Below are 13,473 nucleotides of genomic sequence, written 5' to 3' on the forward strand. Positions count from 1 at the left end.
GCATTGATTCTTCCATCTGAGAGCGGAATATATCTGTCCCTCCTTTGTGTCACTTTAGTTTCTTTCATCAGCATCTCAGACTTTTCGAGTATAGTTCTTTTATCTCCTACAGTAGGTTTATTCAGAGATATTTTATTCTTGATGCAATGGTAAATGAACTGTTTCCTTAATTTCTTTTTCTAACAGCTTGTTGTTCTAATGTAAATGTGAGAGATTTCTGTGTATTAATTTTGTCTCCTGCAGTGTTCCTGAATTCATAAGTGAGCTCTGGTAGTTTTCTGATACATCTTTAGAATTATTTATATATAACATTCAGAGAAGTCAATGGTACCCCAATCCAGTACTCTTGCCTGGAAAATCCCATGGATGGAGGAGTCTGGTAGGCTGTAGTCCATGGGGTCGCTAAGAGTCGGACACGACTGAGCAACTTCACTTTCACTTTTCACTTTCCTGCATTGGAGAAAGAAATGGCAACCCACTCCAGTGTTCTTGCTTAGAGAATCCCAGGGACGGGGGAGCCTGGTGGGCTGCCATCTATGGGATCGCACAGAGTTGGACACAACTGAAGTGACTTAGCAATATATAATATTGCATCATCTGCAAACAGTGACAGTTTTACTATTTCCTTTCAAATGTGGATTCCTTTTATTTCTTTTTCTTCTCTGATTACTATGGCTAGAACTTTCAAAATTAGGTTGAATAAAAGTGGTGAGATCTAGTTGGTTTAACGTGTTTCTTGATTTATTTTCTGTCTGGATGATCTGTCCATTGACATAATTGGGGTGGTGAAGACCCCACTACGATGGTGTTACCATGGATTTTTCTTTTTAGATCTGTTAATATTTCTCTTGTATATCGAGGTGCTCCTCTGTTGGGTGCATATGAATTTGCAGTTGTTATATCTTCTTTTTAAATTTAACCTTTGATCATTAGTAGTGTCCTTTTGGACTTCCCTGGTAGCTCAGTTGGTAAAGCGTTTGTCTACAATGCAGGAGACCTGGGTTCGATCCCTGGGTAGGGAAGATTCCCTGGAGAAGGAAACGGCAACCCACTCCAGTACTCTTGCCTAGAAAATCCCACTGATGGAGGAGCATGGTGCAGGCTACTGTCCATGGGGTCGCAAAGAGTCGGGCATGACTGAGCGACTTCACTTCACTTGTCTCTTGAAACGGTCTCCATTTTAAAGACTACTTTGTCTCCTTCCCAGTCCAAATGACCCAGCACTCGGATATGCACTGGTGGTCCAAGGAGAGACCCAAGGAAAAGGATCCATGGTGATTTAGGACAAATTATAGTTTCCGTGCAGAGTATGTGGAAGTGAGGGACATCTGACATTTCTAAGGAGAGATACTGCCTTCAGAGTTGTGTTTTCAGATAAAATAGACCTGAGGCTATAATGAGGAAAGATAGTGGAACTTAAGCTCAGGGGAAGACCAGCCTCCAGATCACGCGCTGAGGATCAGTGTGAACACAATTTGGAACAGTTTGGAAAAGTGAGACCATGAAGGAAAATGCCCAACGGAACACAGTGAAGGGATCCCTGGTGCTCTGTGAGTGTCCCTCCCCCTGCTATGACTTTCACTGTAAACTTGGGTTCTCCCACAGGGAACTCAGAAAACTCTCCCTGCCCTCTGCTCAGCTGCTCACGGGGACCTTCTCAGTAATTGCCAGGAGTTGTCACTAGTCCCCAGGCGTGGGTGAGGGTGACGAGCACTGGGGGTAAGATCTGCCCCTCACTGGAGACGCCCCAGACTCTCCATGCAGACAGTGTCACCTCCGCTCCAGATGACATGATAATGGCTCCTCTGTGGGGAGAGTGGCCCCAGGGACCCTGTCCCTATAACTGGGGCCCATCCTGACTGACACTTCCCTGCACAGAGTGTGGCGCCAAGTGCAGGCAGGTGAGTGCTCCCTTGTGTTCAGTCTCAGGGCAGGAAACAGGAGAGCTGGTTCTCAGCAGGAGAGGGGCTCAGAGCTGTATTGTCAGCACCTTGGGCAGGACAGGTGCTCCCCTGCCTTGTCCTGAGCTGCCCTGTCCATGCCCTGGATGGCAGGTGGAAGCGGGGAATATGCTGGGGTGTGTATCTGAGGGGGACCAGAGCTGTGAGTTCACTGCAAATCCTGTGTCCTGGGGTCCCTGACAATGAGGGGAAGAAGGAGGCGTGACTGGAATCTCTGCCAAGTCCTGTATGACCAGAGCCGCGGGCTTCTCAATATTGCATAAAAGTGTCTACTGACCTCCGACCTAATTGATTAGGGTTGGGTGTGAATATTATGTAATAGGTTGATGTGCAAGAGTTTGGGTTAGAACCTGAAAGTCCTGAATTAAGATGCAGTGACAGACACACACACATACAAACAGAAATACAGAGAGAAAGGTTGCCCTGTAACAATACTGACATTCTCCTTCACTGTATGAAGTCTCTGTATTTTCTGCCATGATTTGCCTTTCATGACTCTCTCTGTGTTTTATGTTATGTGTGTCAGGGTGGCTCATGTCTTCCCCTCTCTAACTGAATGTCAAAATCTCCTCAGCCTTATTACCATGAGCAGCAGGGAAAAGAAAAACGAATTTGTATTGAAATGGAATTCAGTTAACTTTCCAACCTGACATAGTAGGGTAAATGTTAGAAAACAAGCATCGTTAGATTTTTGAAAGATTGGAATTAGGAATTGAAGGAGTACCCTCTGTGATAGTTCAATGTTTTATATTCAGAAATACAATGAAATGTACCTTGGGCCATGCCAAAAATTGATGTTTGTGTCCCACAAATATTCATATGCTGAAATCCTATATCTTAAAGACAAGGGTGTTAGGAGAAGAGCCTTTGGAGGTGCTTATATTAAGTGGGAGGCCCTTTGTGAATAGGATTCCCACCTTGTCCAAATTGGGCTTCCCTGGTGACTCAGATGGTAAAGAAACTGTCCGCAAAGCAGGAGACCCAGATTCCATCCCTGGTCAAGAAAATCCTCTGAAGAAGGAAATAGCTGCCCTCTCCAGAATTCTTGCCTGGAGAATGCCATGGACAGAGCACCCTGGAGGGCTACAGTTCATGGGGTCGCCAAGAGTCAGACATAACTTTTTATCACTCCCTGTCCAAATTCATGGACACTTCCATGCCCAGGCTGGTCCACCCACACCTGTGGGTCCAGAGAGGCCCCTGGGGGTGGCAGGCACTGGAATGTGTGTCCCTGTCTCATCACAAGGGCCCCTTCTGTGGGTTCATTTCTGACTCTAGCTGTCGTGGTGAGCCCCCGTGTGTGACTGTTTGAGGCTGGTGCTCATGGGTCGGGTGGGGGCAGGTGTGTCCTGCAATTCCGGGTGATAAATGTTGGTTTCAGGGAGGCACTTGCCCTGTGGGGTGATCTTTGTGTGTTCCACACAATGGACAAACAGTAGCTATGACCACATCACTCACCCCAGCAAATACTCAGCCCAAGAGGAAAGAGGTGATGGACCATAATTGATTACTGAAATTGCAGTGGATCTAAAATGTACATCATGATGTAATACATGTACACCTTCTGAAGGAGTCCACAGTTGACTGAATTTATGCATCCATCGCCTCACATATTAGGTGTCCTCACCTGTGGGCACCAGGTTCTACATTAGCCCTCAGACCTTGTTCACCTTATAACTGAAAGACTGTATCCCTTTACCATCTTTTCCCATTTCCCCCAACCCCAGTTCCCAGGCAACCACCATTCGACTCTGTTTCTATGAGATTGATTTTTTTTTTTAATAATTCTACCTATAATTGACAGAAATGGAGAAGGGAATGGCAAATATCTATGTCTGGATATTTCACACACCAAAGTGTCCTTGAGTTTTATCCATGCTGTTGCAAAAGGAAGGATTTCCACCTTTGAAAGATGAGTTATACTCCGCTGTATAATGCACCTCAGCTCCCTAAGCATTCATCTGTCAGTGGGTGCTTGGGTTGTTTCCGTGTCTTGGCTCTTGTGGTAACAAGGCAGCAATGAACACAGGGGTCCAGACATTGCTCCGAGATCTGATTTCACCCCCTTGTACATACACTAGAAGCAGGACTGCTGGTCACATGACACATCCGGTTCTAGTTTCCGAGGAATTATAACATTTTCCGCAGAAGCTGTACCCATCTATGTTCCCACCAACAGTGCATAAGTGTTCTTTTTTCTCAACATCCTTGCCAATTTGCTCCCTCTTGTCTTTTGGGGAACAGACACGAACAGGTGAGAGACACTATCACATTGGGATTTTGATCTGATGACTAGAGATCCTGAGCACCTGGCCATGAACCTTTTTAGCCCTTGGTTTGCTGTCTTTGGACAAATGTCTACTGGAGTCCTTTGTACATTTTAAGCTGGGTTTTGGGTTTTCCAGAAATACATTTTGGATGTTCACTCATTACTGGGTGTGTGGATTGCTAATATTGTCTCCTGTTGCATAGCTGCCTCTTCATGCTTTCCTTTGCTCTGCAGAGGTCTTATGTGATACACTCCCATTCGTTTACCTTTGCTTTTCTTGTTAAATTCAAGCCATCATGACCAAGACCAATGTCAAGGAGCTCACTTCTTTCCTCTCAGAGTTTCATGGTTTCAGCTCTTACATTCCAGTCTTAGCCCAGTTGAGACCATTTTTGTGTGCGATGTAAGATAGTCTGCAGCTTTTCTTGTAGTTTTTAAAATTGGGACATAACTGACATAACATTATATGAGTTTCATGTGTACAAAATAATGATTCCATGTTTGTCTATGTTGCCAGGTGGTTACAGTAAGTCTAATTAACATCTATTAAACATGCATTACATTTTTTTCATTCAGTCAGAATTTGGTAGGTTTGTGACTACCAGTTTCAGTCTTTAGATGTGGATGTTCAGTTTTCCAAATAGCACTTGTTGAAGAAACTATCCTTTTTCTATTATATATTCTTAGTGCCTCTGTCAAAACTTAATTAACCACTGGAGCTTGGGTTTGTTTCTGCCTCTTTATTCTGTTCCATTGATCTGTCTGTTTAAACACCCATATGAGTTTCTGTTACTATAAATTTGACATACAATTTGAAATATAGACCTTTCATGCTTTGTTGTTCTTTCTCAAGATTCTTTCACTGTTTGGGTATTTTTTGATTGACTACAAATTTGGGTGGGTTTTTTTTTTTTCTGTTTCTGAGAATAATGACATTGAAAATGGTTGAACTAAGACAACAATGTTGTTAAAGAAGGTGGACATGTTTCCAAAGTTGATAGACAGACCTTAAATGGAGATAGGAGATCAGGATATAAAAGCAAATAGAAAGCTGTTGTATAACATGGGGAGCTCAGCTCAGTGCCCTGTCATGACCTCAAGGGGCACAACTGGGAGATGCGGGAGGCTCAAGAGGAAGGGGAGATATATATATATATATATATATATATATATATATATATATATATATATGTATATATATGTATATTTATATCTGATTCACATTGTTCTACAGCAGAAACTATCAAAATGTTGTAAAGCAATTAGTCCTCAATTTAAAAAATTTAAATAAAAGTAAATTTAAAAATATAAAATAATAATGGTGGATGCTTTAACTGGTATCAGGAACATGTTATCCCGTTAAAGTCACTTCTCTGGACTATGACAGTGTCTTCTCTTTTCAGGAGAAATAAAATGTGGGAATCCTTGTCCACTGTTAGTTGCATAAGAAGACTGCTGGTATCTCTGTGTGCAGAGTCTCCTGTCTGCTCCAGGCCACTCCAAAGTCCTGTCCATGTCTTTTCAGAGAGATGCCCTGAGAACCATAAGCCAGGTAGCCCTGAAAACCACATATCTGACACAGATAGGAGTTGGGTCTCTGGCCAATGTCATCCTTTTGTTCCACAACATCTCTCCAGTCTTGCTCGGCCACAAGCAGAGACCTCCACACACTATTCTCAGCCACATGGCCCTGTCCAACCTTTTGTTTCTTCTGTCCTCTGGGGTTCCCTACACAATGGCTGCTTTTGTTTTGAGGAAGCCCCTGTCAGGTCTCGGGTGTAAGTTTGTGTATTACATACAGAGGGTGGCTCTCGGCACCACCCTGTGCTCCACCTGCATCCTGAGCACCTATCAGTCCTTCACTCTCACCCCCAGGAGAGCAGAGTGGGTGATGCTCAGAGGAAGGGCCCCAAGGTAACTGGTCCTTCCTGCTTCACCTGCTGGATGGTCAGTCTCTTAATGTACATCTACATTCCTGTGAAAATCACTGGTCCTCAGGACACACACAACTATACTGATTCCCAACACAATTGGTTCTGCTCAGTCTCAGGTAATGTCATAGGCTTAGGTTACTTGTGGTCCGTCTCTGATGCCATGTTTATTGGCCTCATGGTCTGGTCCAGTGGCTCCATGGTGCTTTTCCTGCTCAGACACCGCCAGAGGGTGCAGTATATCCACACCCACACTGGACACCACAGATGCTCCCCAGAGACCAGAGCCACCCACACCATCCTGATGCTGATGGTCACCTTCGTTGTCTTCTACCTGCTGAATTACAGTTTTGTTTTCCATATCAGTGCCTTTTCAGATTTTCACCTGTGGTTGTTCCAGGTATCGAATGTCTTGGCTTCTTGTTTCCCCACTATTTCCCCACTCCTGCTGCTCCTGAGGGATGCTAGAACTCCAAGGTTCTGCTCTTGAGTTGTTAGAATGAATGGATAAAGTGCTAAATATCTAGTAGACACCTTCAATAATAATTGTAACTATTCTGTAAGTCCTCAGTATCATTCCCTGTTAATCGATATACAATTTATTAATTTCAGATAGATGACATAATGAATGGATATTTGTATCCAATATGATCACAGTAAGTCTAGTTGCCATCCCTCCACCTTCCCAGATGATATGAATTATTATCTTGTGATCAGAATTTTGCCACATTTATTTAGTTAGTTGCCAGGAGCCAGCATGAGGAACTCTGCCCATGACAAAGGTCATGAGGAAGGAGACTAGGCATAGGGAAAGGCAGGACTGAGCCTCAGGAGTCCCCCTGGAAATTCTCGAGCATCTACCCCCAAAACCAGAGTCTGCCTACTTTACTGCTTTGTGCTCTCACTTACACCTCTGACTTTATGGGGGGCTGTTCCCCACCACCTGTCTCAGAGAAGGAGTTAACTTAGAGCTCCAGTTAATAAAAATTCCTGGGCGTGACAAGAGTGTTTCAACCTACAAACTCCTCTAAAGGTTCTCTAGCCTGCCTGAAAGGCTTGTCCGGCCACATGTGATTGTTCACACCCTCCCAACCGTGAGAAGCACTAGATGCTCTAAACTTTCTAAAAACAGATTCTTTTGAGAAGTCAGAAAATTGTTAGTATAGTATTAGTGGGCTAGTTAGGAATTATACCGGTGGAGGGTTTCATTGTTGAGCCAATATTTGCTGCTACATCTCCATATCCCTTCCCCTTATACACATTAATGAATATAACTAACATATAAGAGAAATAAGTATTAACCTTGATATTAATCACGTTGGACCTTAGGCTAAGTGAATTCTTTTCTTGATTATAGCCCACTGCACCTTTGCCCTGTAGGAATGCAAATTTATCTGGTGCCTTCAGAGGGTGGTGCCTGACTTAAGAAAAGTCACCTTTGGAGAAAATGAGTTTTCTGGTTGACTAATCATCATCAGAAAGGGTCATAAAATGTTAGCAGGCCTCTTGGCCAGAAGATGATGTAAATCACATGAGAACTTTGTATATCAGAAGGAATGCAGAAAAAAAGCATGGTTTCAATAAGGGTCAGGACTGCTGACCCCGCGTGACTTTGTATTTTCCATTTATCTCTATGTATAACTCAAAGTATAAAAGTGGACCTGGAAAATAAAGAAACGGATCAGTTCCTGGAAAGACTGGTCTCCCCATGTTGTTCTTTCTCTCACTTTCTGGCTGAATTCCCATCTGGAGCGTGGAGGCATGTCAAGCCTACTAATTTTGCCTGAGCTTCTAAGATCTGACCGGGGAGGCCTTCTCCTTCGAGAGAATGGGAGGACGCCTGCAGCCTACGTAGGTGATGCAAATTCCTTGTCTTGGAATTTTATTGGCTTTCCACGTAAACCAAGTTATTCAGCCTCTTTTCTCCAGTGAATTTTCCTACTGAGCTACCCTTATTTAACCACTTTTTATATCTTTAATTAACACTTAATTGGTCTATTGTTTCCTGGTCGCCGACAACATCCCCACTTTGAGTTCCCTGGATCCACCAGGGCTGGATCCCGGCAGTTAGTTTTTGGTTATTATTTGGCTGTGCAACATGTAGGATCTTAGTTCCCAGACCAGGGATTGAACCTGCACCTGTGCAGTGGAAGCTTGAAGTCTTAACCAATGGACTGCCAGGGAAGTCTCCATCAGAAGAACTTTGATGGTCAAGTCTCTTAGCATCTTTCAAGTATGCAATGAATATAATTTACTATATTCACCATGAGGTACACTACACCCCCTTGACTAGTTTATTTCATAACTAGAAGTTGATACTTTTTGATATTTCCACTCAATACCCTGGAGTAGGAAATGGCAACCCACTCCAGTATCCTTGCCTGAAAAATCCCATGGACTGTAGCCTACCAGGCTCCTCTGTCCATGACAGTGCAAAGAGTCAGACACAAATGAGCAGCTGAGCACTCAATACCACATTTCTACATAAACTCCATTGAATTGAGAAGGTTAACTTAATGCCAGTGATGCCTTAGGAGAGCTGAAAATCCATCCATGAAATTATCTGCTCGAAAAACCTACCAACCATTATTGAGGAAATGATTTCCGTCTTGACCAATGCAGCCGTCTGAAAGAAACCTCCTTTCTCAGGAACATTTCAAGAGTTTCCACAAACTTTCTCTCCATGTGTTGTGGCTGATACCTGACACAGTGGCACACAAGCCAATATAGGTCTCCGTAAATATCAGTCTTGTGTGGGTGGACACTGGACTTCTGAGATGAAGATAACACACATGAAAATAGAGAATGTGTTCTTCTATATTACCTGTAACTTTATTTTGCTGTTAATTCTCCAGTATGCTGTAGTGTTACCCAGAAAATCCATGTTGTTCAATGGCTTGCTTCTCCTTTAAACCTGGATTGTTTACATGGTGGACCCTCAATAAACTTAATTGATTGGATGAATCATGTAATCTGAAGGACAGACCAGAAGTTGCTTTTTTTAAAAAATCTGTTCCTTGAATATATAGTTTTCTTGATTGCATTTTGCGACCTGAGGTTTGTTTCTATTTGCCCAATCTATTCTTTCTGTTTTTTTGTTTTGTTTTGTTTTTTTGCCTTCTTATGGGAGTGTGATTATTTAAGTCTCATTTTAAAAATTTAAGGTATAGCTATTTTTCAGTGATGTTTCAGCCATCATGTATGGATTCCCAAGTAGTGTATCTGTTTCAAACCCACCTGCCAATGCAAGAGATGTAAGAGACGCAGGTTTAATCGCTGGGTGGGGAAGATCTCTTGGAGGAGGGCACAACAGCCCACTCCAGTATTCTTGCCTGGAGAATCCCATGGTGGGCTACAGTTCAGTAGGTCACAAAGAGTTGGACATGACTGAAGCAACTTAGCACGCAGGCATACGTAATTATTGACAATTAATGCTATGAGTTTTCTGTCATGAACTGGTTGTGTCTTATACCAAAAAAGCAATGAAGAGGTATAGTTTATGCATGTATCAATATGATTACGTTTTCCAATGGTCATAGTTCTTTTTTATAAAGTTTTTTCCTCTTTGGTGTTACTTACCTTGTGTAAGAATTTCCTTTAACTTTTATGGAATTTGTTTTAATATGAGTGGAATATTTCAATGTTTATCTAAAACTACCATTATTTTACTTACTGTTTTTCCTATTAAAGTATATGAAAAGGTGACCAATAATAAAAGTATACTTCAGTTCAGTTCAGTTGCTCAGTCGTGCCCAACTCTTTGTGACCCCATGAATCGCAGCACGCCAGGCTTCCCTGTCCATCGCCAACTCCTAGAGTTCACTCAGACTCATGTACATCGAGTCAGTGATGCCATCCAGCCATCTCATCCTCTGTCCTCCACTTCTCCTCCTGCCCCCAATCCCTCCCAGCATCAGAGTCTTTTCCAATGAGTCAACTCTTTGCATGAGGTGGCCAAAGTATTGGAGTTTCAACTTTAGCATCATTCCTTCCAAAGAACACCCAGGGCTGATCTCCTTCAGAATGAACTGGTTGGATCTCCTTGCAGTCCAAGGGACTCTCAAGAGTCTTCTCGAACACCACAGTTCAAAAGCATCAATTTTTTGGTGTTCAGCTTTCTTCACAGTCCAACTCTCACATCCATATTTGACCACTGGAAAAACCATAGCCTTGACTAGATGGACCTCCTTAGCGATAGATAATCTCCTTTTAAATACTAATAAGTTAAATGCCTCTGACCTATTTTTATTTTTAATATAATTGATTAGAAGCAATTTCAAATCAACTTCATTTTTCACACTGCTATATATAAGGAGATTATTTAGCTTATATGCAGAGTACATCATGAGAAATGCTGGGCTTGAAGAAGCACAAGCTGGAATCAAGATTGCCGGGAGAAATATCAATAACCTCAGATATGCAGATGACACCACCCTTATGGCAGAAAGTGAAGAGGAACTAAAAAGCCTCTTGATGAAAGTGAAAGTGGAGAGTGAAAAAGTTGGCTTAAAGCTCAACATTCAGAAAACGAGGATCATGGCATCTGGTCCCATCACTTCATGGCAAATAGATGGGGAAACAGGGGAAACAGGGTCAGACTTCATTTTTGGGGACTCCAAAATCACTGCAGATGGTGACTGCAGCCACGAAATTAAAAGACACTTACTCCTTGGAAGGAAAGTTATGTCCAACCTAGATAGCCTATTCAAAAGCAGAGAAATCACTTTGCCAAAAAAGGTCCATCTAGTCAAGGCTATGGTTTTTCCTGTGGTCATATATGGATGTGAGAGTTGTACTGTAAAGAAGGCTGAGCACCGAAGAATTGATGCTTTTGAACTTTGGTGTTGGAGAAGACTCTTGAAAGTCCCTTGGACTGCAAAGAGATCCAACCAGTCCATTCTGAAGGAGATCAGCCCTGGGATTTCTTTGGAAGGAATGATGCTAAAGCTGAAACTTCAGTACTTTGGCCACCTCATGTGAAGAGTTGACTCATTGGAAAGACTCTGATGCTGGGAGGGATTGAGGGCAGGAGGAGAAGGGGACGACAGAGGATGAGATGGCTGGATGGCATCACTGACTCGATGGACGTGAGTCTGAGTGAAGTCCAGGAGTTGGTGATGGACAGAGAGCCCTGGCATGCTGCGATTCATGGGGTCGCAAATAGTCAGACACGACTGAGTGACTGAACTGAACTGAACTGATCTAATAAGGATCTACTGTATAAATAGCACAGAGGTGGTGGTCGCCCTCTCCACCCGGTACAGTAAGATAGGGATTCCTGTGAGTCAGTTGAACTGAGGTGGATGAACCTAGAGCCTGTTGTACAGAGTGAAGTAAGTCAGAAAGAGAGAAAGAAACATCGCATATTAATACATATACAGGAATTTTGAAACATGGTAGAGATGAGCCTGTTTCAGGGCAGGAATAGAGTGGCAGACATAGAGCACAGACTTGTGGGCAAGTAGGGGAAGGGGAAGGTGGGCGGACTGAGACAGCGGCACTGACATCTGTGCAGGCCCATGTATCAGATGGCAGTGGAAAGCTGCTGTGCGGCGCAGGGAGCTCAGCTCGGTGCTCTGCGATGACCCAGAGCAGAGGGGTGGGGAGGGGGAGGAGGGAAGGAGGCTCACCAGGGACTGGACACACATACCTATGTCTGACTCACACTGCTGTACAGCAGAAACCAACACAGCACAATAAACCACTTATCCTCTAATGGCCAAGGAAGCAACCTAGATGTCCATCAGCAGACGAATGGATCAGAAAGCTGTGGTACATGTACACAATGGAATATTCTGTTCAGTTCAGTTCACTTCAGTTCAGTCACTCAGTCGTGTCTGACTCTTTGCGACCCCATGAATTGCAGTACGCCAGGTCTCCCTGTCCATCACCAACTCCCGGAGTTTACACAAACTCATGTCCATCGAGTCGGTGATGCCATCCAGCCATCTCATCCTCTGTCATCCCCTTCTCCTCCTGCCCCCGATCCCTCCCAGCATCAGGGTCTTTTCCAATGAGTCAACTCTTCACATGAGGTAGCCAAAGTATTGGAGTTTCAGTTTCAGCATCAGTCCTTCCAATGAACACCCAGGAGTGATCTCCATTAGGATGGACTGGTTGGATCTCCTTGCAATCCAAGGGACTCTCAGGAGTCTTCTCCAACACCACAGTTCAAAAGCATCAATTCTTCAGCGCTCAGCTTTCTTCACAGACCAACTCTCACATCCTTACATGACCACTGGAAAAACCATTGCCTTGACTAGATGGACCTCTCTTGGCAAAGTAATATCTCTGCTTCTGAATATGCTATCTAGGTTGGTCATAACTTTCCTTCCAAGGAGTAGGCGTCTTTTAATTTCATGGCTGCAATCACCATCTGCAGTGATTTTGGAGCCCAAAAAATAAAGTCTGACCGTGTTTCCCGTTTCCCCATCTATTTGCCATGAAGTGATGGGACCAGATGCCACGATCCTCGTTTTCTGAATGTTGAGCTTTAAGCCAACTTTTTCACTCTCCTCTTTCACTTTCATCAAGAGGCTTTTTAGTTCCTCTTGACTTTCTGCCATAAGGGTGGTGTCATCTGCATATCTGAGGTTATTGATATTTCTCCCGGCAATCTTGATTCCAGCTTGTGCTTCTTCAAGCCCAGCGTTTCTCATGATGTACTCTGCACATAAGTTAAATAAGCAGGGTGAAAATACATACAGCCTTAACGTACTCCTTTTCCTATTTGGAATCCGTCTGTTGTCCCATGTCCAGTTCTAACTGTTGCTTCCTGACCTGCATAGAGGTTTCTCAAGAGGCAGGTCAGGTGGTCTGGTATTCCCATCTCTTTCAGAATTTTCCACAGTTTATTGTTACTCAGCTATTAAAAATGCATTTGAATCCATTCTAATAAGGTGGATGAACCTGGAGCCTGTTATACAGAGTGAAATAAGTCAGAAAGAAAAACACCAATACAGTATATTAACACATATATATGGAATTTAGAAAGATGGTAACAATGACCCTATATGCGAGACAGCAAAAGAGACACAGATGTAAAGCACAGACTTTTGGACTCTGTGGGAGAAGGCGAGGGTGGGATGATTTGAGAGAACAGCATTGAAACATGTATATTACTATATGTGAAACAGATCGCCAGTCCAGGTTCGATGCATGAGACAGGGTGCTTGGGGCTGTGCACTGGGATGGTCCTGAGGATGGGATAGGGAGGGAGGAGGGATGGGGGTTCAGGATGGGGGACATTTGTACACCCATGGCTGATTCATGTCAATATATAGCAAAACCACTACAATATTGTAAAGTAGTT

The 13,473-nt window shown here is 43.4% G+C and overlaps 1 non-coding gene and 1 pseudogene across 1 annotated transcript; both read left to right on the plus strand.

Annotated features, from left to right (window-relative positions):
• The first annotated feature begins 950 nt into the window (after positions 1 to 950).
• Positions 951 to 1,022, plus strand: TRNAC-ACA (transfer RNA cysteine (anticodon ACA)). Its single transcript has one exon. It is a non-coding gene; the product is annotated as a tRNA-Cys (tRNA).
• Positions 1,023 to 5,413: 4,391 nt separating this feature from the next.
• Positions 5,414 to 11,554, plus strand: LOC132342886 (vomeronasal type-1 receptor 4-like; annotated as a pseudogene).
• Positions 11,555 to 13,473: the final 1,919 nt, after the last annotated feature.

Source organism: Bos taurus, chromosome 18, assembly GCF_002263795.3.
Source record: "Bos taurus isolate L1 Dominette 01449 registration number 42190680 breed Hereford chromosome 18, ARS-UCD2.0, whole genome shotgun sequence".
NCBI lineage: Eukaryota > Metazoa > Chordata > Mammalia > Artiodactyla > Bovidae > Bos > Bos taurus.